This window comes from Rhinoraja longicauda, chromosome 2 (assembly GCF_053455715.1).
Source record: "Rhinoraja longicauda isolate Sanriku21f chromosome 2, sRhiLon1.1, whole genome shotgun sequence".
NCBI classification, from domain to species: Eukaryota; Metazoa; Chordata; class Chondrichthyes; order Rajiformes; family Arhynchobatidae; genus Rhinoraja; species Rhinoraja longicauda.
In genome coordinates this window covers 38,357,187-38,383,236 of record NC_135954.1, presented here as the reverse complement: position 1 = coordinate 38,383,236, position 26,050 = coordinate 38,357,187, and the positions used below count along the sequence as shown (strand labels likewise).

The 26,050-nt window shown below is 43.7% G+C and overlaps 1 pseudogene; it reads left to right on the top strand.

Moving 5' to 3' along the window:
* Window positions 1-1,255: 1,255 nt before the first annotated feature.
* Window positions 1,256-26,050, top strand: LOC144603912 (V-type proton ATPase 116 kDa subunit a 1-like; annotated as a pseudogene).

The window sequence follows — 26,050 nt, the reverse complement described above, 5'->3', positions numbered from 1 at the left end:
AGAATCCGAAAATAGACACAAAAAGCTGGAGTAACTCAGGAGTAATTCCTTCAGACTCAGTCTGAAGGGTTTCGACCTGAAACATCACCTATTCCTTTTCCCCAGAGATGCTGTCTGACCCGCTGAGTTACTCCAACTTTTACTGCCTATCTTCAGTTTAAACCAGCATCTGCAGTTCCTTCCTACACAGATAAGAAGAAAACAGATTAAAAAATTACAGTCATCCTTTTAATCCATTTGATCTAGTCTCACTCTGTCACTTTGTACTTTCTATCCCTGCTACCACCTTGTCTGCAATGTAAAATTGCCCTTTTTATCTCTTCTCTCCAATTCTGATGAAGGGTCTTGGATCTGAAACATTAACTCTGTTTCTCTTTTCACAGACCGGCTGAGGCTAATCAGCAATTTCCATTTTTATGTCAGATGTCCGGCATCTGCGATTATTCTAGATTTTCATTTACTTTTGTCCTATTTTTTCATGCTCTTCATTCACATCATGAAAATGTCTTTTATGATCTAATACTGCCACTTCCTTCAGCCCGATCCCAACTTGCGCCATTTGTTCTTCCAGTCCTTCTGTGGATAGCCTCTTTCTTTATTCCACAAAATGTAACAAATCTTCAGTTTTTTTCTGGTGGCATTGTTGAACAAATCCATATTTTTGACCTGGCTGATCTGTGCCTTCTACTATCTGTTAACAGATGAACAAAATGAGTATGAACTGGGTTGAGAGATCACACTAATGATTCTGTCACATTAAATATATTGATTTATGGCTGAAGAGCGCCGAGTTTTATTAATACAGCATCTGGATGCAGCAACTAATTGACTTTTTGTACCATTATCAGGAGTACATGGTCACATGTTTGTACATCACCAAGTCACATTTGTTTGTGTTTATCTCCACGATTGGATTTTTTTGCAAAGAACGCTTAATTTTCTTACAAAATATAAGTATGTATAGTTATATGATAGGACATATAATACGTCGTTTGACAAATATATTGTTTTATTTGGTTAATGGAGAAATTGGGTGTTCCTCACATTCCAGTTGGATTTCTATAGAAGACCCTTAAGAATCTATGCTGATTAGCTTTAAATGCCTTTTATCTTAAATCAATGGAAAAAGAAAATGTCTCAGGATTAATACCTGAAGTGATATGTGTGGTTATTTTTTCCAGGAAAGAATTCTGAGATCAAATAGAACTATGTAAATCTTCTGACTTCAACTTCTAAGAGATTAATCGCAAGTGAAATGGGCTCAATGTTCAGGAGTGAAGAGATTTGCTTGGTTCAACTCTTCTTCCAAACTGAAACAGCATACTACTCTGTTAATGAACTGGGCGAGCTGGGACTTGTACAATTCAGAGATGCAAGTACCTTTCACATACAAAAAAAAGCTGTTGACAAAGCTATTTTCTTTCTGATTGCAATGATTCGGCAGTGTAACAAAATGTATTCAAGTACATCTTTACATCTCTGAACGACAAGTATCTCTGAGATACTTCTCTACAGAACTCATACAATTTGTGACATGTTTACTGCAATTATTTAGTGAATTTTCAGTAAATGATTAACAGTTTCAATTGAAAATGAATTATTTGCATACAAGAGAATCTACTGTCTATCAATAAACCTTTCTTATGTTCATAAAACCTCTAATTCTTGTCATGCGTTTGGAGCCTAATCCAGGGGTCGTAGCTTTCCAAAGGAAATTTGTTAATTAAGTCAGGCGATGTGAAGAAATGGAAAGTATTCTACGTAGGTTTTCAAAGAGAGATTATATCCCAGTTGCATAATTAAAATTGTATTTATATAATTTATTTTGACAAAAAAATAATCATTGTTAAAAATAAATGTTTTTGAAGTTGAGTGCTGTTTCTCTTTCTTTTTTTCTGGCTTTTTGGACAAAAGAAATTACAAAAGCTAATATCCCAATCATTGAAAGTGCTGTAAGTGATAAAGCCCCTTGTCCTAGGGAGGTAATTGAATTGGAGGTAGGTATTGATTTCTGCAATTACTGTGTTTTACTGATTGTGCAAGATATTGTTGTCTTTTCCTCCGTGGTTCGACATAGATTCTTTTTAACAGGCATAACATTAACTGTAAAATATGTTGCAGTCACATTTATGACAAACTCACGTAAGTTTGCTGTTAAAATATTGCATTATGATATCAAACATAATCTGATTTGTTTTCACTAAGGAGAATTCCTGTGATGTAAATATAATTGTTTTTGGTAAAAAAGTAATTAAGATTCAAAATTGAATTTAGATTTGTTTTAATATTTATCACTTTCTTCTGGAATATTTATGAGATTATGTAAATGCACTGCTGTGTTGGAAGGATCACATCCATTGCTGATTATATTTTTCCGTGTTTCATTTCCAAACACAGATTTCATTTCCCAACAATTTATTTTTCATTTTTCTGTGCTGTTCATTAATTTATAAGTTTCTTGGCTGAGTGACTGAAAGTATAAACTTTATTGTCATAAATTGGCAAACCATGTTCAACCAGGGAAAGTCAATTAAAAGCCATGAAACTTAAAATCCATGCCCCCTGATTACGAGTTAAACATTTTAGGTGTTAGGTTTAGGCTTAGGTTTATTATAGTCATATGTACCGAGTTACATTGAAAAGCATGGTTTTACATGCTATCCAATCAAATCAGATAAGACCACACCTAAATATAATCAAGCCAAATCAAGTACAATAGGTAGAGCAAAGGGGAAAATGCAGAGTGCAGAACAGTTCTCTGCATTGTAGCGCATCAGTTTCAGAGACAAAGTCCAATTCCCACAATGGGATAGAGGTGAATCTGACAGTAACCTATCTAATGGCCAATATCTATTCTCATTATAATATCTGCATTTTTGTTATAATTTTCATTATAACTTATCATCGCGCTTTATTTACATTGCTTTTCCTTCCCAGTATCTCTCCTGTTATAATTATTCAGGGCTTTCCATTCCAACACATGTGACAATAATCATTCTGGACGAGAACAACAGTCATGCAGTACACTGGAAATAATTTGGCCTTCTAGGAGGAACACAAAATAAACATATTAAAATAATATCCACGATGTTTGAATAAATACTGGAGTAAATGACTGCTAATTTCATCATAAACATAATCAGGATGGCAGAATATGAATCAGATGGGCCTGGGCTTTTTCATCATGTGGTGGTGAACTATAATCAGATCAACCATAATTTTGCTGAGGGGTGAAATCAACTATAAGGTCGATGTCAGGCAACACTGTGGTAGTAGGAGACTCCATTGTGAGAGGTACGGACAGGGGTTTCTGCGGCAACAGGCGGGATTTGAGGATGGTGTGCTGCCTCCCTGGTGCCAGGATCCAGGATATCACGGACGGAGTGCAGAAAATCCTCAAGGGCGAAGGTGAACAGCCGGAAGTATTGCATGTTGGCACAAACGATGTCGGAAAAAAGGGGATGAATATTCTGCAGCGTGACTTTAGAGAGCTCGGAGTAATGCTGAAAAGCAGGACCTCCAGGGTGGTTATCTCCGGTTTGCTTCCAGTTCCTCGTGCTGGCGAGAGCAGGAACAGGGAGATACAGGACCTGAATGCATGGCTGAGAAACTGGTGCAGGGGGCAGGGATATAGATTCTTAGATCACTGGGATCTGTTTGGGACAAGGGGGAATTGTACAAAAGGGACAGATTGCACCTAAACAGGTGGGGGACCAGTATTCTGGCAGCCAGGTTTGCCACTGCTACACGGGTGGTTTTAAACTAAATAAGGGGGGTGGGGGTGTGTCAAATGTGATAGACAAGGATGGAGTTAAAGGGAAAGAGAGTAAAGGGATAGTTAATGACCCCAAAATTAATGGGAAAGAAAGCTCACAAAGGGATAGGAGAGTATGGCCAAGTGTAATAGGGATCGATGTGAAGGGTGAGATGAGTAAGGAATTAAAAGTACTGTATATGAATGCGCGAAGTATAAGAAGTAAAGTAGATGAGCTTGAGGCTCAGTTAGAGGTTGGTAGATACAACATTGTGGGAATTACAGAGACGTGGCTGCAGGAGGATCGGGCCTGGGAACTCAATAGTCAGGGTTATACATCCTATAGAAAGGACAGGCAGGTGGGCAGAGGAGGTGGGGTAGCTCTGCTGGTGAGGGATAAAATTCAGTCCCTTGCAAGGGACTGTGGGGAGAAGGCAGGAACGGGGTACTGATTGAGAATGATTAGCCATGATCACATTGAATGGTGGTGCTGGCTCGAAGGGCCGAATGGCCTACTCCTGCACCTATTGTCTATTGTCAATTGTCTAAGACATAGGGACTGACGAGGTAGAGTCACTGTGGATTGAATTGAGGAATTGTAAAGGCAAGAAGACACTAATTGGTGTTATCTACAGACCCCCAAATAGTAGCCCGGATGTAGGGTGTAAGTTGCAGCAGGAGTTAAAACTGGCATGTAAGAAAGGTAACGCCACTGTGGTGATGGGGGATTTCAATATGCAGGTAGACTGGGAAAATCAGGTTGGTTCTGGACCCCAAGAAAGAGAGTTTGTAGAGTGCCTCCGAGATGGATTCTTAGAGCAGCTTGTAATAGAGCCTACCAGAGAAAAGGCAATTCTGGATTTAGTGTTATCCAATGAACCAGATTTCATAAGAGAACTCAATGTAAAGGAACCGCTTGGAGGTAGTGACCATAATATGATCAGTTTTAAACTGCAATTTGAGAAGGAGAAGGTTAAATCGGAAGTATTAGTGTTGCAGTTGAACAAAAGGGACTGTGAAGGCATGAGAGAGGAGCTGGCCAAGGTAGATTGGAAAGGGATCCTAGCAGGAATGACGGTGGAACAGCAATGGCAGGAATTTCTGGGCATAATCCGTAAGACGCAGCATCATTTCATTCCAAAAAGGAAGAAAGATTAAGGGGAGTAGGAGGCAACCGTGGCTGACAAGGGAAGTTAGGGATGGAATAAAACTAAAAGAAAAGATGTATAACACAGCAAAGAGTAGCCGGAAGCCAGAGGATTGGGAAACTTTCATAGGACAACAGAAGGTAACAAAACGGGCAATACGAGCTGAAAAGATGAGGTACGAGGGGAAGCTGGCCAAGAATATAAAGGACAGTAAAAGCTTCTTTAGATATGTTAAGAGAAAAAGAGTAGCAAAATCAAATGTGGGTCCCTTGAAGGCAAACACGGGTGAAATTATTATGGGTAACAAGGAAATGGCAGAAGAGTTGAAAAGGTACTTTGGATCTGTCTTCACTAAGGAAGACACAAACAATCTCCCAGATGTATTGGAGAACAGAGGATCTAGGGGGGTAGAGGAACTGAAAGAAATTTTCATTAGGCGAGACATAGTATTGGGTAGGCTAATGGGACTGAAGGATGATAAATCCCCTGGGCCTGATGGTTTGCATCCCAGGGTCCTCAAGGAGGTGACTCTAGAAATAGTGGACGCATTGGTGATCATTTTCCAATGTTCAATAGATTCAGGATCAGTTCCTGTGGATTGGAGGATAGCTAATGTTATCCCACTTTTCAAGAAAGGAGCAAGAGAGAAAACGGGGAATTACAGACCAGTTAGCCTGACTTCGGCAGTGGGAAAGATGCTGGAGTCAATTATTAAAGAGGTAATAACGGTGCATTTGGATAGCAGTAAAAGGATAAATCCAAGTCAGCATGGATTTATGAAAGGAAAATCATGCTTGACTAATCTTCTGGAATTTTTTGAGGATGTGACAAGTAAAATGGATGAAGGGGAGCCAGTGGACGTAGTGTATCTAGACTTTCAGAAAGCCTTTGATAAGGTCCCGCACGGGAGATTGGTGACTAAAATGAGAGCACATGGTATTGGGGTTAGGATGTTGACATGGATAGAAAATTGGCTGGCTGACAGGAAGCAAAGAGTAGGAGTAAACGGGTCCTTTTCAGAATGGCAGGCAGTGGCGAGTGGAGTGCCGCAAGGCTCGGTGTTGGGGCCACAACTGTTTACCATATATATTAATGATTTGGAAGAGGGAATTAGAAACAACACTAGCAAGGTTGCGGATGACACAAAGCTGGGTGGCAGTGTAAACTGTGAAGAGGATGTTAGGAGGTTGCAGGGTGACCTGGACAGGTTGAGTGAGTGGGCAGATGCGTGGCAGATGCAGTATAATATAGATAAATGTGAGGTTATCCACTTTTGCGGCAAAAACAAGGAGGCAGATTATTTTCTCAATGGAATTAGGTTAGGTAAGGGGGAGACCTGGGTGTCCTTGTACACCAGTCACTGAAAGTTGGCGTGCAGGTACAGCAGGCAGTGAAGAAAGCTAATGGAATGTTGACCTTCATAACAAGAGGATTTCAGTATAGGAGTAAAGAGGTTCTTCTGCAGTTGTATAGGGACCTGGTAAGACCACATCGGGAGTAATGTGTACAGTTTTGGTCTCCTAATTTGAGGAAGGACATCCTTGTAATTGAGGCAGTGCAGCATAGGTTCACGAGATTAATCCCTGGGATGGCGGGACTGTCATATGAGGAAAGATTGAAAAGACTAGCCTTGTATTCACTGGAGTTTAGAAGGATGAGAGGGGATCTTATAGAAACATATAAAATTATAAAAGGACTGGACAAGCTAGATTCAGGAAAAATGTTCCCAATGTTGAGCGAGTACAGAACCAGGGGACACAGTCTTAGAATAAAGGGGAGGCCATTTAAGACTAAGGTGAGAAAAAACGTTTTCACCCAGAGAGTTGTGAATTTGTGGAATTCTCTGCCACAGAGGGCAGCGGAAGCCAAATCACTGGATGGATTTAAGAGAGAGTTAGATAGAGCTCTAGGGGCTAGTGGAATCGAGGGATATGGGGAGAAGGCAGGCACGGGTTATTGATTGAGGACGATCAGCCATGATCACAATGAATGGCGGTGCTGGTTCGAAGGGCCGAATGGCCTCCTCCTGCACCTATTTTCTATGTTTCTAAGTTTCTATGACCGGATGGCCTATTTGTGCTCCTAATTTGTCAGTACATTTTATTTGTATTGGACTTTAAGGCGTTATTCTTAAAGGACTATTCTACTTCTCTTCTAGTTTTCTAGAAAATGTTTTTGCTATTATTTTCTTCCCCAAGTGGTTAAGCCACGATCTAAGCAATGAGTGCTACAGACCTTAATGAAGCATAATGTTTCCATAAGCATTTCATTTGTCATGACACTTCACAATAAAGTTTCATCCTTAAAATTATTTCTGTTGGATGGAACATAATTGTATGTCTTACTTACCAAGTATTAAAATGGGAAACCTATCTGAATCTTATCTCTATAATATCAGTCTTTAGAAGATTTCTGATGACATTTTCACAATATTTTTGTCATCTAACTAAAGCAGCAAAACGGCAAAGAGCAAGAAGTTTTATATTTTATATATAATTTCAATCCAAAATTGATATTTTAATGCCTTCCACAAAATGATACCTATTAATATTTCAATCAATTGTCTTCTCAACAAATCAATTTTAATTAGGTTTACCTGCTCTCCGTAAGGGTTCATTGCAGAGCTCCAGGGAATTGAAGGAGTAACGTCTTCATGTTTTCTCATTGAGACTGCTTTTGAAAAGCTAGAAAAGGAGTTGAAAGAGATCAACACGAACCAAGAAGCTTTGAAAAATAATTGCCTAGAGCTGACAGAGCTAAAATTTCTTCTTCAGATAACGGAAGATTTCTTTGAAGAGGTACGTCAGTTATTGCCATAGAGAGAGGGAACACATTTATGTTATTGCAGCATCATCAAGTAACAAGTGCCATCAAGAGAAATATTAAAGTGTCTTCTACTTGGGAAAGATATATTATTATGTCTAATTTAGCATTTATTTTGTATTTCATTGTTATATCTGCTTAATAGGCTGCACTGGGATTTAAAGATTATCGTGGTCAGAAAATAATTTTCCCCAACCAGGATAATACCATTATCTTCCACTCCAGCACCAACACACATATGCAAACAAACACAAAGTCACACCGATACAGTAATGGAAAAGCAAAACAATGCAGATGCTGCAAATCTGAATTAAAAACGGAAAAAGCTGGAAACACTCAGTACTCAGGCAGCATCTGTGGAGCGAGAAAGTGTTAATATTTCAGTTAACAAACTTTTATTCCATTGTTATTGTTCAGCAGTACACCACTCCCCCTTGCTATTTAGCCATACAGCACAGAAATAGACCCTTCGGCCCAATTCTACCGTGCCAACCAATATGCCCCATATCCCTCATATCCCCTTTCCTATCAACTTGGATTAGGTGATTTTTCATTTTTAATCAAATTGTCATTTTACCTTCCCCCATGTCATTACATACTGATGAACAGAAATACTCAAACAAAATAATTAAGGCTGCTATAAGTTCATAAGTTATAGGAGCAGAATTAGGCCATTCGGCCCATCTGATCTGCTCCACCACTCATTCAAGGCTGATCTATCTTTCCCTCTCAACCCCATTCTCCCGCCATCTCCCCTTAATCTCTGACACCCATACTAATCAAATCTATGAAGTTTCTCCTGGGCTGCTCAGAGATTGACTCAAGAAGACTCCAAGACATTCCTGGATGGACAGCAGTCTCTTGGTTAGTATATGTTTGGTGGAGACTCTTACTTACCAGAGGTTCAGGGCAAAGCAGGACCAGGCTTGCACTTGGGTTAGATATAGTCCTGAGGAACCCAGATTCAATGTCCCAGCTACACTAGTCCCACTAGCCTGTGATTGGTCCATATCCCTCCAAACCTGTCCTATCCATGTACCTGTCTAACTGTTTCTTAAACAATGGGATCGTCCCAGCCTCAACCACCTCCTTTGGCAGTTTGTTCCATACACCCACCACCCTTTGCGTGAAAAAGTTACCCCTCAGAATCCTATTAAATCTTTTCGCCTTCACCTTGAACCCATGTCCTCTGGTCCTCGATTCCCCTACTCTGGGCAAGAGACTCTGTGCATCTACACGATCTATTCCTCTCATGATTTTGTACACCTCTATAAGATCTCCCCTCATCCTCATGGAATAGAGACCCAGCCAACTCAACCTCTCCCTATAGCTCACACCCTCTAGTCCTGGCAACATCCTCGTATATCTTTTCTGAACCCTTTCAAGCTTGACAATATCTTTCGTTTCACATGGTGCCCAGAACTGAATGCAATATTCTAAATGCGGTCTCACCAACGTCTTATACAACTACAAACAGTAACAGGCCCAGCACCGAACCCTGAGGCACACCACTAGTCATAGGCCTCCAGTCCGAGAAGCAACGTTCCACCATCCAGCCTTTGATAAAGTCCTACACAGGAGATTAGTGGGCAAAATTAGCACACATGGTATTAGGGGTAGGGTATTGACATGGATAGAGAATTGGTTGGCAGACAGTAAACAAAGAGTAGGAATAACGTCACTCTTCCCTGTTGAGCCTCAGCGCCAGGGTTGGAGTCACAGCCCTGGGTGCCATCAAACTTGACATGTCATCCGCCCCGACAGCTCCCAAGAGGGTTTACCTGTTTTCAATAGGTACAGCCACCAGCGGCTCCTGCACTCCATGTTTACTTCTCTTCCTCGTTATCACCCACCTTCGCTCTTCCTGTATCCTTGTTGTGACAACCTCGCTGTAGGTCTTGTCCAGGGAAGTCTCGTTTTCCCGGATGGTCTTGAGGTCATCCAGCTGCTGCTCCAGTTCCCCAACACGTTCATTCAGGAGCTGCACCTGGACACAATTTCTGCAGGTGTAGTTATCAGAACCAGCAGTGTCCCTGACTTCCCACATCCTGCAGGAGAGACACTATAACAACTTGCCTGCCATTATTTCAGTGGACAAAATCACGAATTATGAATGAGACGCACTCAGAGTTGAGTGAAACCTATTCCCTTCTCTGCGACCGATAACCTCCTTCTGTGGTGCAATAAGTCACAAGTTTAAAATATCGGGGACACACAGACCGATTCAAGTGTAGCCTCCTTGCCTCATGACCGAGCCCTACTTTTATTAGTTGATCAATTAACTTATCTACTAATTAACTAACTTAGCAATTTACTCATTTAGATTTTGCAGCCAATCTCCGCATGCGCTCTTTCAACTGCCGCTGCTCTGCCGACCTTGAAGATGTTGGAATCTTGACCAAAACGCAAAGTGCCGGAGGATCTCTGCAGATCAGGCAGCATCTGTGGAGGGAATGGTCAGATGGCATTGAGTCATCTGTCCATTCCATTAATAAATGCTGCCTGATCTGCTGAGCTCCTCCATCTTTGTCTTTTGCTCGAGTTCCCCCAGCAGTTTGTCTTTTGCTCAAGATTCCAGCGTCTGTAGTCCCTTCTGTCTCTGGGATTTCAGGCCTTGTTTGTCTAGGTTATATCAGCTTGAAGTGATATGAATGACAAGAAAGTGCTGAGTGCAGTAGCAGCTTCCAACTCTGGCCCAATGGAGGATGAGCAGATGGGAATTTTCAAGTCCATGTGAGAGAACAGAGTACATTTCACAATTGCACACAAACACTCTTTGATGATAGTGCGAATTCTAGTCAGAGCAAATATTGTTTGCATCTCATTACTCTTTAACAGCTTTTTCAAATGAAGATTTCTATGATTGTATCCTTAAAGCATGAAAGTGATGTTATTTCTTTTATGTATAAGAAAATAACTGCAGATGCTGGTACAAATCGATTTATTCACAAAATGCTGGAGTAACTCAGCAGGTCAGGCAGCATCTCGGGAGAGAAGGAATGGGTGACGTTTCGGGTCGAGACCCTTCTTCAGACTGATGTCGGGGGTGGGACAAAGGAAGGATATAGGTGGAGACAGGAAGATAGAGGGAGATCTGGGAAGGAGGAGGGGAAGGGAGGGACAGAGGAGCTATCTGAAGTTGGAGAAGTCAACGTTCATACCACCGGGCCGCAAACTGCCCAGGCGAAATATGAGGTGCTGCTCCTCCAATTTCCGGCGGGCCTCACTATGGCACTGGAGGAGGCCCATGACAGAGAGGTCAGACTGGGAATGGGAGGGGGAGTTGAAGTGCTGGGCCACCGGGAGATCTTTTATGTCTCCGGCTATGATGCATAGACTGTGGGATATTATCTGCAAATATGTTTGTGATTAAGACGGAAACTGAGAAGAAGAAACAATGACTGAACTGCAAACAAAGACAGAGAATGCTAAAACAACTCAGGCAGGCAGTTCAGGCAGCAGCTCTGGGAAGTAAAATAGAGCAAATATTTCAGGTTGATGATCTTTTGATGGAACCATCAATTTTATTACAGTTACCTTTGCATCCTACCTATCCATTGGAGCTTTATTTACCAGGACATAGTGGGAATAAAATAACATAACTCTGTTAACACACTGTCATGCTTCCATCTATTTCATTTTTTTACTGGTCTTTAATCCCACCAGAAGCAATTCAGATGCTCAATAAGATGAAATCATTGTGCAAACCTATGATCAAATAGTGTCTGTTTTTTTCTAAGCAATATTTAAAGTGATCTTCAATTATTCCTTTATAAATAAGTTCAGAAGTCCTGGCATGTGTAGGAACAAATTCAGGAGCACTGAAGGGGAATGTACCAAAGAGGGAGATTATAGACTCAGAGCAATCTAGCTTCAGTTTCAGCAGAGAGTTGTTTTAGGAGAGCTAGCTTCACTGGACTGATTATGTTACTCCTGCAGCAAGAAATATAACTAACAGATGGCAAAGTATTGTTTAGGGCAATCAAGGAGATTACAATCTTTTACTTTGCCAAAGGCACTTTTCAATCTACAGCAAGGATAGCAGTGGAGTCAGTCTGCTTACTGTTACATTACCAAATGACTAATTTCTTGTTTGACAGACATTTATTCACCAAGAAAAAAAGACAAAGTTCTGGAGAACTCAACAGGCCAGGCTGTATCCATGGAGAACATGAATCGGTGATCTTTTAGATTGGGACCCTTCTTCAGACTCCCAAGGCAACCAAAAACTTTACCTATCCATTTTCTCCAGGAATGCTGCCTGACCCGCTGCGATTAAAAGAAGAAATTACTAATTGTGCCGAGAAAAAAAACGTATGCAGTGGAAGTATTTATAGATCTAAAAAAAGCTTTTGATACCATTGATCACAATATATTACTTGATAAATTGGAAAGGTACGGTATCAGATGGGTGGTGTTAGACAATAGACAATGGACAATAGGTGCAGGAGAAGGCCATTCGGCCCTTCGAGCCAGCACCGCCATTCACCGTGATCATGGCTGATCATGCACAATCAGTACCCCGTTCCTGCCTTCTCCCCATATCCCCTGACTCTGCTATTATTAAGAGCTCTATCTAACTCTCACTTGAAAACATCCAGAGAATTGGCCTCCACTGCCTTCTGAGGCTTAAAATTCCATAGTTTCACAACTCTCTGAGTGAAAAAGTTCTTCCTCATCTCCGTTCTAAATGGCCTACCCCTTATTCTTAAACTGTGACCCCTGGTTCGGGACTCCCCCAACATCGGGAACATGTTTCCTGCCTCTATCGTGTCCAATCCCTTAATGATCTTATATGTATATGTATCTTGTGTGCGTGTATATATATGTAGGAAAATAACTGCAGATGCTGGTACAAATCGAAGGTATCACAAAATGCTGGAGTAACTCAGCGGGTCAGGCAGCATCTCTGGAGAGAAGGAATGGGTGATGTTTCGGGTCGAGACCCTAATATATATATAATATATATATATATATATTTCTGAGATTTGTCGTAGGTACGTCAAAACGGTAAATGATATTGTCACAATGTTAGCACCACCTTAATCATCATTGTCCTGGTGACTGTTTATAACAAGTTTTATTTAAATTGGTCTTATATTTTTAAAGTTAGAGAGATTTTAAAGTTTAAAAATTACCTTTCTAACCGACTTCCTAAAGGTACTCAGCGTGTGATGTCACAATGGGTCACGTACGACTTTAATTGCGCTTCCCTCCCCGCTCCCCCAAACAAGAAGGCCATTGGCAGGCTGCCCGGGGTCAGTGGCTCCCTCTCCCCTTTCCTCTCCCATCCTCGCCCGCACTTGGCCCCAGGGGAGACTCCGAGCAGGAGGGAGATGGTCGTCCACTCTGTCGACTCATTGATCGCCTACGTCTTCTCTAGCGCCCGCTTAAACCAATGGCGTCGTTGAGTCTCCGCTCCCGTCCGGGCCCAGCGCCCCGCACCATCACCGGAATAGAACCCTAATCAGGCAGCTTCTTCTCCTCCTCTTCCCACGTCTCCTCTAGAGTCAGCTGCAACCGACGGTGGGGGGAGTGGGGGTGGGGGTGGAGTGGGGGTGGGGGGGTGAGTGGGGGTGGGGGGGTGAGTGGGGGTGGGGGGGTGAGGGGGAGAATGGGGGTGGGGGATGGGGGTGGGGGGAGAGTGGGAATGGGGGGAGGAGAGAGTGGGGGTGAGGGGGCGACTGGGGTTGGGGGGAGGAAAGAGTGGGGGTGAGGGAAAAGAGGGGGTGGGGGGTGAGTGGGGCGCAGGGAGAATGAAGGTGGGGGGACGGGGGTGGGGGTGAGAGTGGGGGGGAAAGCGGGTGGGAGGAGCATAGAGTGGTGGTGGGGAGGGGAGAGAATGGGGGGGAAAGGGAGGGTGGGGGGCAGGGGAGAGTTGGTTGGGGAGGGAAGATTTGGGGTGAGGGGGAGAGTGGGGGAAGGGGGAAGGGGGGTGGGGGAGAGTGGATGTGGGGGACAGGGAGAGTGAGGCTGGGGGAGGAAGGGGGTGGGGGAGAGTGGGGGTGGGGGGAGTGGGGGTGAGGAGAGGTGGGAGGGGAGTGCGGGGAGGGGGGAGTAGGGGTAAGGGAGGGGGGAATGGGGGTAGAGGCAGGGCTGGGGGGAGGGAAGTGGGGGGGGAGGGTGCTACACCAATGCAGGAGAGGCTTTGGGTCCACAGCTCGCTCTGGCCGCAGTGCTGGCGGCAGGTGGCCGAGGTGAGTGGCACCCTCTCCCCTTCTCTGCCCCCCCTCGCCCGCCTATGGCCCCGGGAGTGCAGTGGGGTGGGTGGGGGAGGGGGCGAGTGGGGGTGGGGGAGGAGGGGAAAGGGGGAGTGGGTGGGGGAGGAGGGGGGATGGAATGCGGGAGGGTGCTAGACCAATGCAGAAAAGTAAACGACATTTTAAAGATTACGATTTTCATTGAGAATTTTTTTTTAAGCAATTTATTTTAAATACAAAACGAGATTTTTCCAAATCACAATGGAAACCCTACGAGGAATGGGCCCAATCGGTCCACTTGGTCTAGTTACCCTAAAGATTCCACTTCATTAGCTTCGGTGGAGCACAGAAACAGGCACTTTGGCTCATCCTGTCCATGTTGGGCTAGTCCCATTTGCCTGCATTTGACCCTCATTCCTCTAAACCCTATCTATATATCTATCCAAATATCATTTACAAGTCATAATTGTATCTGCTTCTACAGGCTTCCTCTGGCAGCCTATTCCAAATACTGACTATCCTCGGAGAGAAAACGGTCAATAGTCAATAGTCGTTTATTTGTCACATACACATAAATGTGTAGTGAAATGAAACATTACCCGCAGTTCAACAATAAGACCAATAAGATTAATCAATAAAAATGCAATAACACATACAATCACAAACTAACACCAAACAAAAAGAAACATCCATCACAGTGAGTCTCCTCCAGTCCCTCCTCACTGTGATGGAAGGCCAGAATGTCTTTTTCTCTTCCCCTGCCGTCTTCCCCCGCGGTCAGGATGTTGAAGTTGCCATGTCGGGGCGGTCGGGGCTCCCGACATTGAAGCCCCCACCGGGCGGAGAAAAAAATCCCGCGGCCTATTCCAGGCCACGCTGGACGGTGAAAGGTCCGCGGCAGGCCGACCCAAGCCCCACGATTCGGGGCGGGTGAAGACGCTGCCGCTGCCGCTGCTGGAGCTCCCGATGTCGGCCCCCAACCAGGGGCCTGCGAGCTTCCGATGTCCACGCGGCCCGCGCCGGAGCCTCCGGAGACGGATGTCCCTCTTAAATCGCTCCCCTTTCACCTTAAGCATAGGCCTTCTATTTTTTAATCATTACGCTGGGTATTCACCTCATCCATTCCCTTCATGATCTTGTAGGCCTCATTAAGGTCACCCCACAGCCTACGCTCGAGTGGTTCTTTTCCTCACCTGAGAACCTGAGTAAATCTGGTCGATTTTAAGGCTGTTTCATGTTCACTATTAATAACATTTTAAATTAAGCTGCCCAATACTAGGTGGAATTTCGAACACATGTCTCTGGTAATTACTTTCAATTACTAGTGACGGGAATACATTAGTGATGTTGCAGAAATGAAATTCTAAGCAAAATTTAAAGCAATGAGAATAGCTGGATATTTGGTTGGGGAGATAGCGGATGGAGTGTGATCCAGACAAGGGTGAGGTATTTCATTTTGGGAGATCAAATGCAAGAGGAAAATGTGCAGTAAATGGCAGGACCCCGAGAGGCGTTGGTTTACAGAGAGATTTTGGGGTACAATTCTACAGTTCCCTGAAACTGCCAACACAACTGGATCGAGTAGCAAAGAAACCGTTCCCCATATTCGCCTACATTGGTCAGGACATTGAGTACAAATCCTGGGAAGTCACGCTGCAGTTGTTTAAAATTATAATTAGATCACATTTGGATCTGTGCGTTGTTCGGAACACATTACAGGAAGGATGTGAAGCTTTGGTAAGGGTGCACAGGAGGTCTACCAGGATGTTGGCTGGATTAGTGAGTAGTGGCTATAAAGAGAGATTGGACATACTTAACTTGTTTTCATTGGAGCATCTTAGGAAATTAGACTTTAGAGATTACAGTGTGGAAACAGGCTCTTCGGCCCACAGAGTCCACGCCAACCAGTGGTCATCCCATACACTATCCTACATACTAGAGACAATTTTATAATTTACCAAAGCCAATTAACCTACAAATCTGTACTTCTTTGGAGTGTGGGAGGAAACCGGAGCACCCAAAGGAAATCCATGCGGTCATGGGTGGAACTTTCAAAAACTAAAGGCATAGATTTAAGGTGAGAGGGGATAAACTGAAGGGAGATACAGGAGGCATGATTTTTTTATACGGAGAGTGATAGGTCCCCTGGAAGGCACTGCCAGGAAAGGTGGTGGGAGCAGATATAATAGCAACATTTGAGAAGTATTTGGACAGACACATGACCAGACAGGGAATAAAGGGAACAGAAAACGGACAGCTGGAGGAACTCAGTAGATGAGCAGCATTTGTAAGGGGAAAAGATTTGTCAATGACTCTGCATGAGTGCCACATATAGAGGGACAATGCACCCCACAGATGCTGCTTGGTCCTCTGAGTTCCTCCAGCAGTGTGATTTTGATCATGTTTTCAGCATCAACCGTCTCTTGTGATTACAGAGAATAACGAAATACAGAACATGTGCAGGCAGATGAGATTAGATAGACTGTATTGTGACCGCCACAGACATGATTGGCTGAGGGGCCTGTTCCTGTGCTGTGCTGCCCTAAGTTCTACATAATTAATAGAGGAGTCACAGCAGGGTTTTGACAGTATTTGAAATTCCTCAAAAATAACTCACCTATTTCTTCTACCTTCAGCCAATTTATATCATATCAGCAGATTAGTTAGTTATTGTGGGCATTACAGTAATACTTCGAGAATAAAAATAGAAAGTACTGAAAATGGTCAAGTCAAGTCAAGTTTATTTGTCACATACACATACAAGATGTGCAGTGAAATGAAAGGTCACCCACAGTCCAACAATAAGAGCAATAAAAATAAACAATTTCACACACAATCACAACCAACACAAAACAAAAAAAAAGAAGCATCCATCACAGTGAGTCTCCTCCAGTCACCTCCTCACTGTGATGGAAGGCCACAATGTCTTTTCTCTTCCCCTGCCATCTTCTCCCGCGGTCAGGCTGTTGAAGTTGCCACATCCCAGGACACGCCGGACGGTGAAAGGTCCGCAGCGGGCCGACCCAAGCCCTGCGATTCGGGACGGGCGAAGACGCTGCCGCTGCACGTCGGGGCGGTCGGGGCTCCCGACATTGAAGCCTCCGCCGGGCAGAGAAAAATCCCGCGGCCTATTTCAGGCCACGCCGGACGGTGAAAGGTCCGCAGCGGGCCGACCCAAGCTCCGCGATTCGGGGCGGGCGAAGACGCTGTGTCAGACAATGATGATATCTAACAAGAGAAAATCCAGCTATCACCCAGACATGCAATGGCATGAATTGCTCACTATCAATATCATTGACAAGAAACTAACTAGAGCAGCCATATAAACAATGTGGCTTCAACAACTGGTTGGTGGCAAGGATTCCTGTGCAAGTAACTTACCTCCTAACTTTCTGTTCACCATCTCCAAGACTCAAGTCAGGAGCGTGATACAATACTCTGCACTTGCCTGGATGAATGCAGCTTCAACAACACTCAAGTAGCTCAATATCAGCTAGGACAGAGCAGCCTGATTGACAGAGTCATAAAGTGATAGAGTCATACAGCATTGCAACAGGAGTAGGCCATTCGGCCCTTCGAGCCGGCACCCCCATTCAATATGATCATGACTGATAATCCAAAATCATTACCCTGTTCCTGCTTTTTCCCCGTATCCCTTGATTCCGTTAGCCCTAAGAGTTTAACTCTCTCTTGAAAACATCCAGTGAATTGGCCTCCACTGCCTTCTGAGGCAGAGAATTCCACAGATTCACAACTCTCTGGGTGAAAACATTTTTCCTCATCTTCCTACATCTTCATAAATATGTTCTAGATAAGGACCCCATCCATAACTATCCCACCCCCGACATCAGTCTGAAGAAGGGTCTCGACCCGAAACTTTACCCATTCCTTCTCTCCCGAGATGCTGCCTGACCTGCTGAGTTACTCCAGCATTTTGTGAATAAAACTATTCATACTCTCCACATTTGATGCACAGTAGCAGCAGTATGTACCATTTACAGGATGCACTGTAGCACAGTGGGTGGCACAGTGGTGCAGCGGTACAGCTTCTGCCTTACAGCACCAGAGACCCAGATTCGATCCTGACTAAGGGTGCTGTCTGTATGGAGTTTATATGTTCTCCCTGTGACTGCAGGTTTTCTCCGGGTGCTCCAGTTTCCTCCGACACTCCAAAGATGCACAGGTCTGTAGGTTAATTGGCTTCGGTAAAAATTGTAAATTATAATAATAATAATAATAATAAACATTTATTTTATATAGTGCTTTTCCAAGTGCTCAAAGACGCTTTACAAAAACAGTCATGACATAAAAACAAACAGACGAACTATCCTGACGGAGAAGCGGCGAACAAATAGCGTCGGCGTCCTCTCACGTCAGGGTCCGGCAGTAGACAATAAAGAACACAAGACACACAATTACAATTTTAACACAAACAGCCATCACAGTGATTGCTCCAGGCACACCCTCACTGTGATGGAAGGCAAAGAAAAGTCTTATCTCCTCCTCAATCTTCTCCCGTGGAGCCACGAGGCGATCGAGGCTCCCGACTTTTGAAGCCCCCACCGGGCGATGGAAAGTCCCAGGCCGAGCCGAGCAGGCCGATGAAGGTCTTGAGCCCCCACCGGGCGATGGAAAGTGCCGCGGCCAGGCCACGCAGGGCGATGAAGGGCCTGCGAGCAGGTCGATCAAACCTCGCGCTCCGGGGCGGTGGAAGCTGCTACGGCTGGAGCTCCCGAAAGCCGGTCGCCAGCCAGGGACCTGCGAGCTCCCGATGTTGCGGTCTGCAGGGCCCACGGCCGAAGCTTCCGAGATGGTAAGTCCAGGCCCTGCGACTGGAGTCTTCAAGGTCGATTCCATCTAGAGGCCGCCGACTCCACGGTGTTAGGCCGTAGCGCGAACGGAGATACGACACGGTAAAGGTCGCATCTCCGTTGAGGAGGAGATTGGAAAAAAAGGTTTCCCCCACCCCCCCCCCACCACCCCCCACCCCACCACCCCCCACATAAACAGAGTTAAAAATAGATCAAAACATACATTTAAACAATAACAATAGACAAAAACAAAAAAAAGACAGAGAGACTGCCGGTGAGCCGCAGCTGCAGAACGTAGCCACGCCCCAAAATTGGCCCTTGTGTAGGATAAGTTAGTGTATGGGGATCACTGGTCGGCACAGACTTGGTGGTCCAAAAGACCTGTTTTTGCGCTGTATCTCTGAACTAAACTAAACTGTCCAAGATTCCTTAGACAATATTTTCCAAACCCACAATGTCAACCTGCTACAAGGACAAGGGCAGTAAAATCATGGAAACACCGCCACCTGGAAATAGCCTTCCATGCCTCACTCCATCCTGCTTGGAAGGTTATCACTGTTCCTTCACCATCACTGTGTCAAAGTCCTGGAACATCTATATACTAAAACTCTTGTTTGTTTGTTTGTTTGTTCCTGAACTACAGCCAAAACGGTACACGATAGCGCGACAATTTTAGTTCCACCTTACTCACCATCATCCCTTTGGTGCTAATGGAAGAGGTTTCATTGAAATCGGTGTTATATTTTTTAAGTTATTCGCAGGGAGGGAGGAGGGAGGATAAGGGGGGTTGAGGGGATGGAGTGGGGGGGAGAGGAAGGGGGGAGGAGGAGAGGAGGGGGAGGGGGAGTGAGTGGGGGGAGGGGAGGGTGGGGGGAGGGGAGGGTGGCGGGAGGGAGGGGAGGGAAAGGGGGAAGGGTGGGGAGAGAGGGGAGGGGGGGAGGAGAGGGTGCTGCACCAATGCAGGAGATGTTTGGGCCCAACGGGTCCACTTGGTCTAGTCCTCCTTAATATCATGTGGGTATACCCACATCTCAAAGACAGCTCATCGCCATCTTCTCAAGGGCAATTAGGGATGGGTCTGAAGAAGGGTCTTGACCCGAAACGTGAGTCTGAAGAAGGGTCTCGACCTGAAACGTCACCTATTCCCTTTCTCCAGAGATGCCGTCTGACCTGCTGAGTTTCTCCAACTTTTTGTGTCTACCTTCAGTTTAAACCAGCATCTGCAGTTCCTTCCTGCACATGGGAAATTAGATGCTGGCTTAGTCTGCAAAGCACACATTCCCTGAATTAATTTTTAAAAACAGTTGCTGGAAACATTCTTTCCTCTTCCATTTCCATCTGACATGACATAGGAAAAACTTTGTGCTGCACTGAATGGTTATGAAGCAAGTAGAGTTAAAGTAGAAGCTGACAAAAAAAATCAAACATTTCCACGGCACAAGCTGTGTGTAGGTTTAGTAGACATATAAACTGGAGGCAAGAGGCAAATTTCTCTGTGCTAATCAAATAATACATGATTAAATATTAATCTGCCAAAGGTCAAATGCCTGACCATTGGCCCATTTTAAGGTATACCAAACTTGGTTAATTAACAGCTATATATTCATTACAAAGTGCAAAATTCCAACATCTGACCCAATACCTTCAAGTTTAGTTTGCATATGAAATTATACTCATTCAGCATAAGAACCACATTACCACATTACCAATGTATGATTTTATCAAAGGTGTACAACAGAATTTCTGCCCAAATATATTAAAGATTAAATAGAATTATGTAAAACAAATGGGTCCTGATCAGGATATTATAATTATAAGAAAATAACTGCAGATGCTGGTACAAATCGATTTATTCACAAAATGCTGGAGAAACTCAGCAGGTCAGGCAGCATCTCGGGAGAGAAGGAATGGGTGACGTTTCGGGTCGAGACCCTTCTTCAGACTGATGTCGGGGGTGGGATATTATAATTTCTATTTGTTGTCTTTATATTTTCACCTCCACGTATTGCTTCGTTTTTGAATAAATGTTCAGTTTTAGTCTGCTCACAAACATGGTAATTACTCCATTTTTGGAAAGACAGAATGCATTCTATCAGAGTGCAAGGAAGTCATGAGGGATGACTACTTGGGAAAAGTCTCACTTTATTGGGAGGGTACAATATCCTTTGTAATATCACAAATATAGTTTGTCAGTGGGTCACTGAAGTAACTAATAAACAGACAACAAAAATAATACGTCGCAACTACTCAGCAGACTGCTAGGTCTTTCCAGCATTTCTGCTTTTATTTATTTCCGACTTCTAGCATCCAGGTAGTTTAGTCTTTGCTGTATCCGGGAAGAACACTAACACTCCACTTCCAATGGCTAAAGACTGGCAGCTCCACTGCCAACATTTCCCTCTCTAGGTGTCAGCAAGGACTGGATTTCCGAGCAACCAAACATGAACATGGAAGTCCAACGCTTGGTAGTGGCAGCTTGGCAGAGATTTCCTGACTGATCTGCTGCTGAGATCCTCACGTTCCTGCCTGATAGGGAGCTCTCCCACATTGATTTCAATTTAAGGAAAGGAGTTGCAAAGGATAGACTTAACCTCTGGTATTTTTAGATTTTTTTTTAATGAGGTTGTTTAAATCTCATTTGATCTGGAATTCTGCTTCAAAATTTATCTCATCCCCACATCGAATCTCCCAAAAGTTTTATTAGTGTTACTCGTATCTTATCCTCATCAATAATGAATAATAAATTGAAATTAGTTGTGTGGCAGATACGATAGTGGCATTTAAGAGGCTTTTGGATAGGCAAGGGAATATCGTAAGATCATAAGATCATAAGTGATAGGAGCAGAATTAGGCCATTCAGCCCATCAAGTCTACTCAGCCATTCAATCATGGCTGATCTATCGCTCCCTCCTAACCCCATTCTCCTGCGTTCTCCCCAGAACCTCTGACACCCGTACTAATCAAGTATCTATCTATCTCCGCCTTAAATCTATGCACTGACTTTGCCTCCGCAGCCTTCTGCGGCAAAGAATTCCACAGATTCACCACACTGACTAAATATGCAGAAAATAGAGGGTATATGGATCATGTGCAGAGAGATTTGGCATCATATACAGCACTGACATCGTGGGCTGAAGGGCCTGTTCCTTGCTATACTGTTCTATGGTCTTCTACCAAGGAGGTGCAGTATATTCTTCTCCGAAACCAAAGCACTAAGCCACAATTGTTGGGCTCAAAACCATGGAGATGAGAGGGAGGAGGCTGAGGGGTTGGGAAAGAAGAGCGACAGATGGGGGGGGGGGGGTGGGGGAGGCATATAATATATCCCTAAATGCTCTGACAATCCACTAGCGATACTTAATCCACATGATTTCCAGCTGACTTCATACATTCTGACAGGGTCACTACTGGAGGTCATCACTGAGTTCATCCAACACTGCTGACAGGATGGACATCTGTGAGTTTTTGGTCCCTTTTACTGTAAGCAGGATTGTTTTTACCAATTTGTTCTTTTCTCATTTCGAATTAGATTCTCTCACAATGGTTCTGCAAATGGATCTTCTGCATGGGCTGCCCTGTATTTACATAATTGATAAACAATTTTCACTTCATGGAGAACAAGCTTTTAGTCTGCACTGATCGAAGAATAAAAGCACTTTACAGCCAGTAGCATTGGGCTTTGTCTTCCCCAGGCAGAATCCCAGCTGTCAGGTTCTGAGCTGCCCTCTGAAGAGTCCGTCTACGTTGCAGGAATTTCAAGGAGGCACCACAGTACTAGTGGAGGAGGTCGTCTGAAACTGGGGTAAATATGCTCCTTAAAATGCCAGTGCACAATGGGCTTTATCCGCACAATCAAACATCCAATCGGCACAAACAGCTCAAAACAATAAAGGGACACGCACATGAAACAGTTCTTTCCTCTCCTGCAGGTTTTTGCTCAGACAGACTCTTTCATTCAATTTCAGATCATTTGAAATGTTATATTTCAGTTTTATCTTGATTAAGAATGCATAGCTTTCTGCAGAGAGGCACAAAATGCTGAAGTAACTCGGCGGGACATGCAACATCTCTGAAGGGAAGGAACTTGTGACGTTTCGGGTTGAGTCCCTTCTTCGCACCATTCTTCGTAGCTTTCCGTGGTTGTTACAAGTTAAATTATGCAGTGTAGTTTCATTTAGTGTGTTGAAAGTGTATGGGGGGGATGTCTACAATAAATGGCCAGTAGTCATTGGGTTTGTGTTTCTTTTCATTTCTGAAGTCTTTAATTACAAAAATGTTATATTTATGCCCCGTGCCCTGCCTGCATTGGTCATGTCCTCTCACCTTTGATGTGGCTGGAAGGATATTAGCACGTCTAGTTTGTCAACCAAGTCAGTTTGCCTTAGCTGAATAAACAAACATCAGTACATACTGCCTCTCTCCAGGACATTTCAGAGTTTAATTCCCAGGTTGTGTCTGATCTATTTCCTACCCTGCATGACTTTGAGAACTATTCTGACGAACAGTTTAGATTAAATGTGCAGTTCTGTTTTTCATTTGTCATTTTTCTTACTTGTCTTTGTGCCTTTAAGAAAACAAAACAAAATAGCTACAATTGATTTGTAAATTGAAGATTTACAATCTTCAGTATTTTCATTTCTTGCTGTTAAATAAAGCAGGAACTGATAGGGCTGTTCATGCTAATCCCCTCATATGTAAAGCTTGTTATTAAAATTAGTGAAGAGAATTACTGTAACATGTTTGGCCTCAGTCAAAATGATTAAGATGCTTTGAGGATGAGTAAGTAACCAACTCTGCTGAAGGTAGGGGTGTTTATGCCCTTGCACCTGTTTAAAAATGTATTTTTAATAATTTTCATTGATTGTTCAGTTTCTTCTGACCTACATACGAGACACCTCACACGCCCTTCAACTATCCATAACTTTCAATTTAACCTCAACTACTTCTCCTCCATTGCCAGAGTGAAGCCACATGCAAACTGGAAGAACAACACCTCATATTCCACTTGGACAGCTTCCAACCCAATGGTATAAACATGGGATTCTCCAATTTTAAGTAACTATACAAACACCACCATCTAACTTCCCCCGTGACCCACCTGGACACACATCTATTTCTCCAGTCCCCCTCCCCTTCCACCTACATTCCTTCCTCTAGCTTCACAATTCGCAACTCTTCAACCCTTTCGACTCACACCTTCTGTCTTTTTTCTCTAGCCTTTATCCAACTATCTGGTTATCAAAAGCCCCCCCTCACCTGTATCCACCTATCACCTGCTAGGCTTTGTCCTGCCCCTTCTCCCTTCTTTCTTGCCCCCTCCCCTACAATTGAGCTACAATCAGTCTGAAGAAGGGTCATAACCTAAAATGTCACGTATCCATGTTCTCCAGAGATGCTCCTTGACCCACTGAGTTACTACAGTACCTTGTATCTTTTTTTATAAACCAGCATCTGCAGTTCCTTGCTTCTACAAGCTTCCTATAGAGCGGGCAGGTCACCTGCACTGCACACGGGTTCTCCAGGTGTAACCAATGTTATATAAAGTTAAATCATGACATCTCTGCTCTTATATCATTAAAAGCAGAATTGAATAGCTACATAATAGGTGACTTTGAGCCCCACCACGGGGCGTGGACTTACCATCGGAGCCAATTCCTTGCCTGGGATTGACGCTCCAACCGTGGCCTGCGGACTTTAACATCAAGGAGCTCACAGTCTCGGGTTGAGACCGACGTCGGGAAGCTCCAAATGCCGCACGATGTTTGACTAGCCCCAACCCGGGGTAGATCGCCCGGCACGGGGGAGCTGAGATTTCCCCCCCCCCCCGATGCATGAGCTTGATCGCCCCAATGAGGAAGGCCCACTGCAGGCTATGGGAGTCAAGATCGTCCTGTCAACAGAAAGTTAGAGGCCCCCGACCGCTGGAGGATAAAGAAGGAAAAGATTGAACTTTTTTTCGCCTTCAATCACAGTGAGGAATGTGGAGGAGTCACTGTGGTGGATGTTTATGTTAAAATGTATTTTGTGTGTTCTGGTGCTTTTTATTGGTATGACTGTATGGCAAATGAAATTCCTCATATGTTGCATAACATACTTGGCTAATAAAGTATGATTATGATGATGAAGATTATGATAAACAATATGATACCGAAAAGATCCTGAGAATTGAAATTAGAAAAGCAAATTCAATTAGCATTGGCACAGAAACAAGGATCTCAGTCTGTAATGTGAATTTAGTGACCACTTCTAGTGATAAAAGGGAAAAGAGTCTTGTATCCACAATGCAACTCAACATATATTCTCTGAGCATGGAGTCCACATTAAGCAAGTGATTTTTGTGATCTTTAGGCGGTGTCATAGATTGTCATACTCATGAAGTGGGTGATAAATGAATCTGTCAAGTTCATCAATGAACTTGAGCAAAACACTATTGTTGGTGCATGACCTAAGACATAGACATTTCAAAACAATATTGGCAGAGCTGTTTTTGAAAGATGGTTGAATGTTAATGCTGGACTCTAAAATAATTAGATATCCTTCAGCAATAGCCCTTAGGCGTTTTGCATGCTTTACTGATTATTCTGTGCAGGAAATGAAATAGTCTTTGTAAGTGCTCTTTTGAATTTATTATGTACCTATGTAGAATGAAATACTAATAAGCTGTGAGGATAGCTTTAAGCATCTGGGCAGCATGGTGGCGCAGCGGTAGAGTTACTGCCTTACAGCACCAGAGACCCAGGTTCAATCCTGACTGTGGGTGCTGTCTGTACAGAGTTTGTACGTTCTCCCGTGACCTGGAGGGTTTTCCCCGGGATCTCCGGTTTCCTCCCACACTCCAAAGACGCACAGGTTTGTAGGTTAATTGGCTTGGTAAATTGTAAATTGTCCCTAACGTGTTTAGGATAGTGTGCTAGTGTATGGGGATCACTGGTCAGTGTGGACTCGTTGGGCTGAAGGGCCTGTTTCCGCGCTGTATCTCTAAACTAAACTAAACAAATTCTCCAATAAGGAATGACATGATTCCAGCATGATTTTGCCCTTCACTGGTTTCTTCAGCAATTTAAGCTGTCTATATTAGGTAGTGGATAAAATCTGTGTTCGACTCGATTCTCTTCGTTTCTCACATAACACGTGGGGTTATAATAATAATCCCGATGTATTCAGCTTAATAGTTGGTATGTTTCCTTGTTTTTTATCTGCAGGATGATTTCATCAGTAAAGATATGTTCATAGTCTTCTTCCAATGCGAACAATTCAAAAACAAAGTGAAAAAGATATGTGGCGGATAAATATTCAGTGAGCACGATGCTGAGA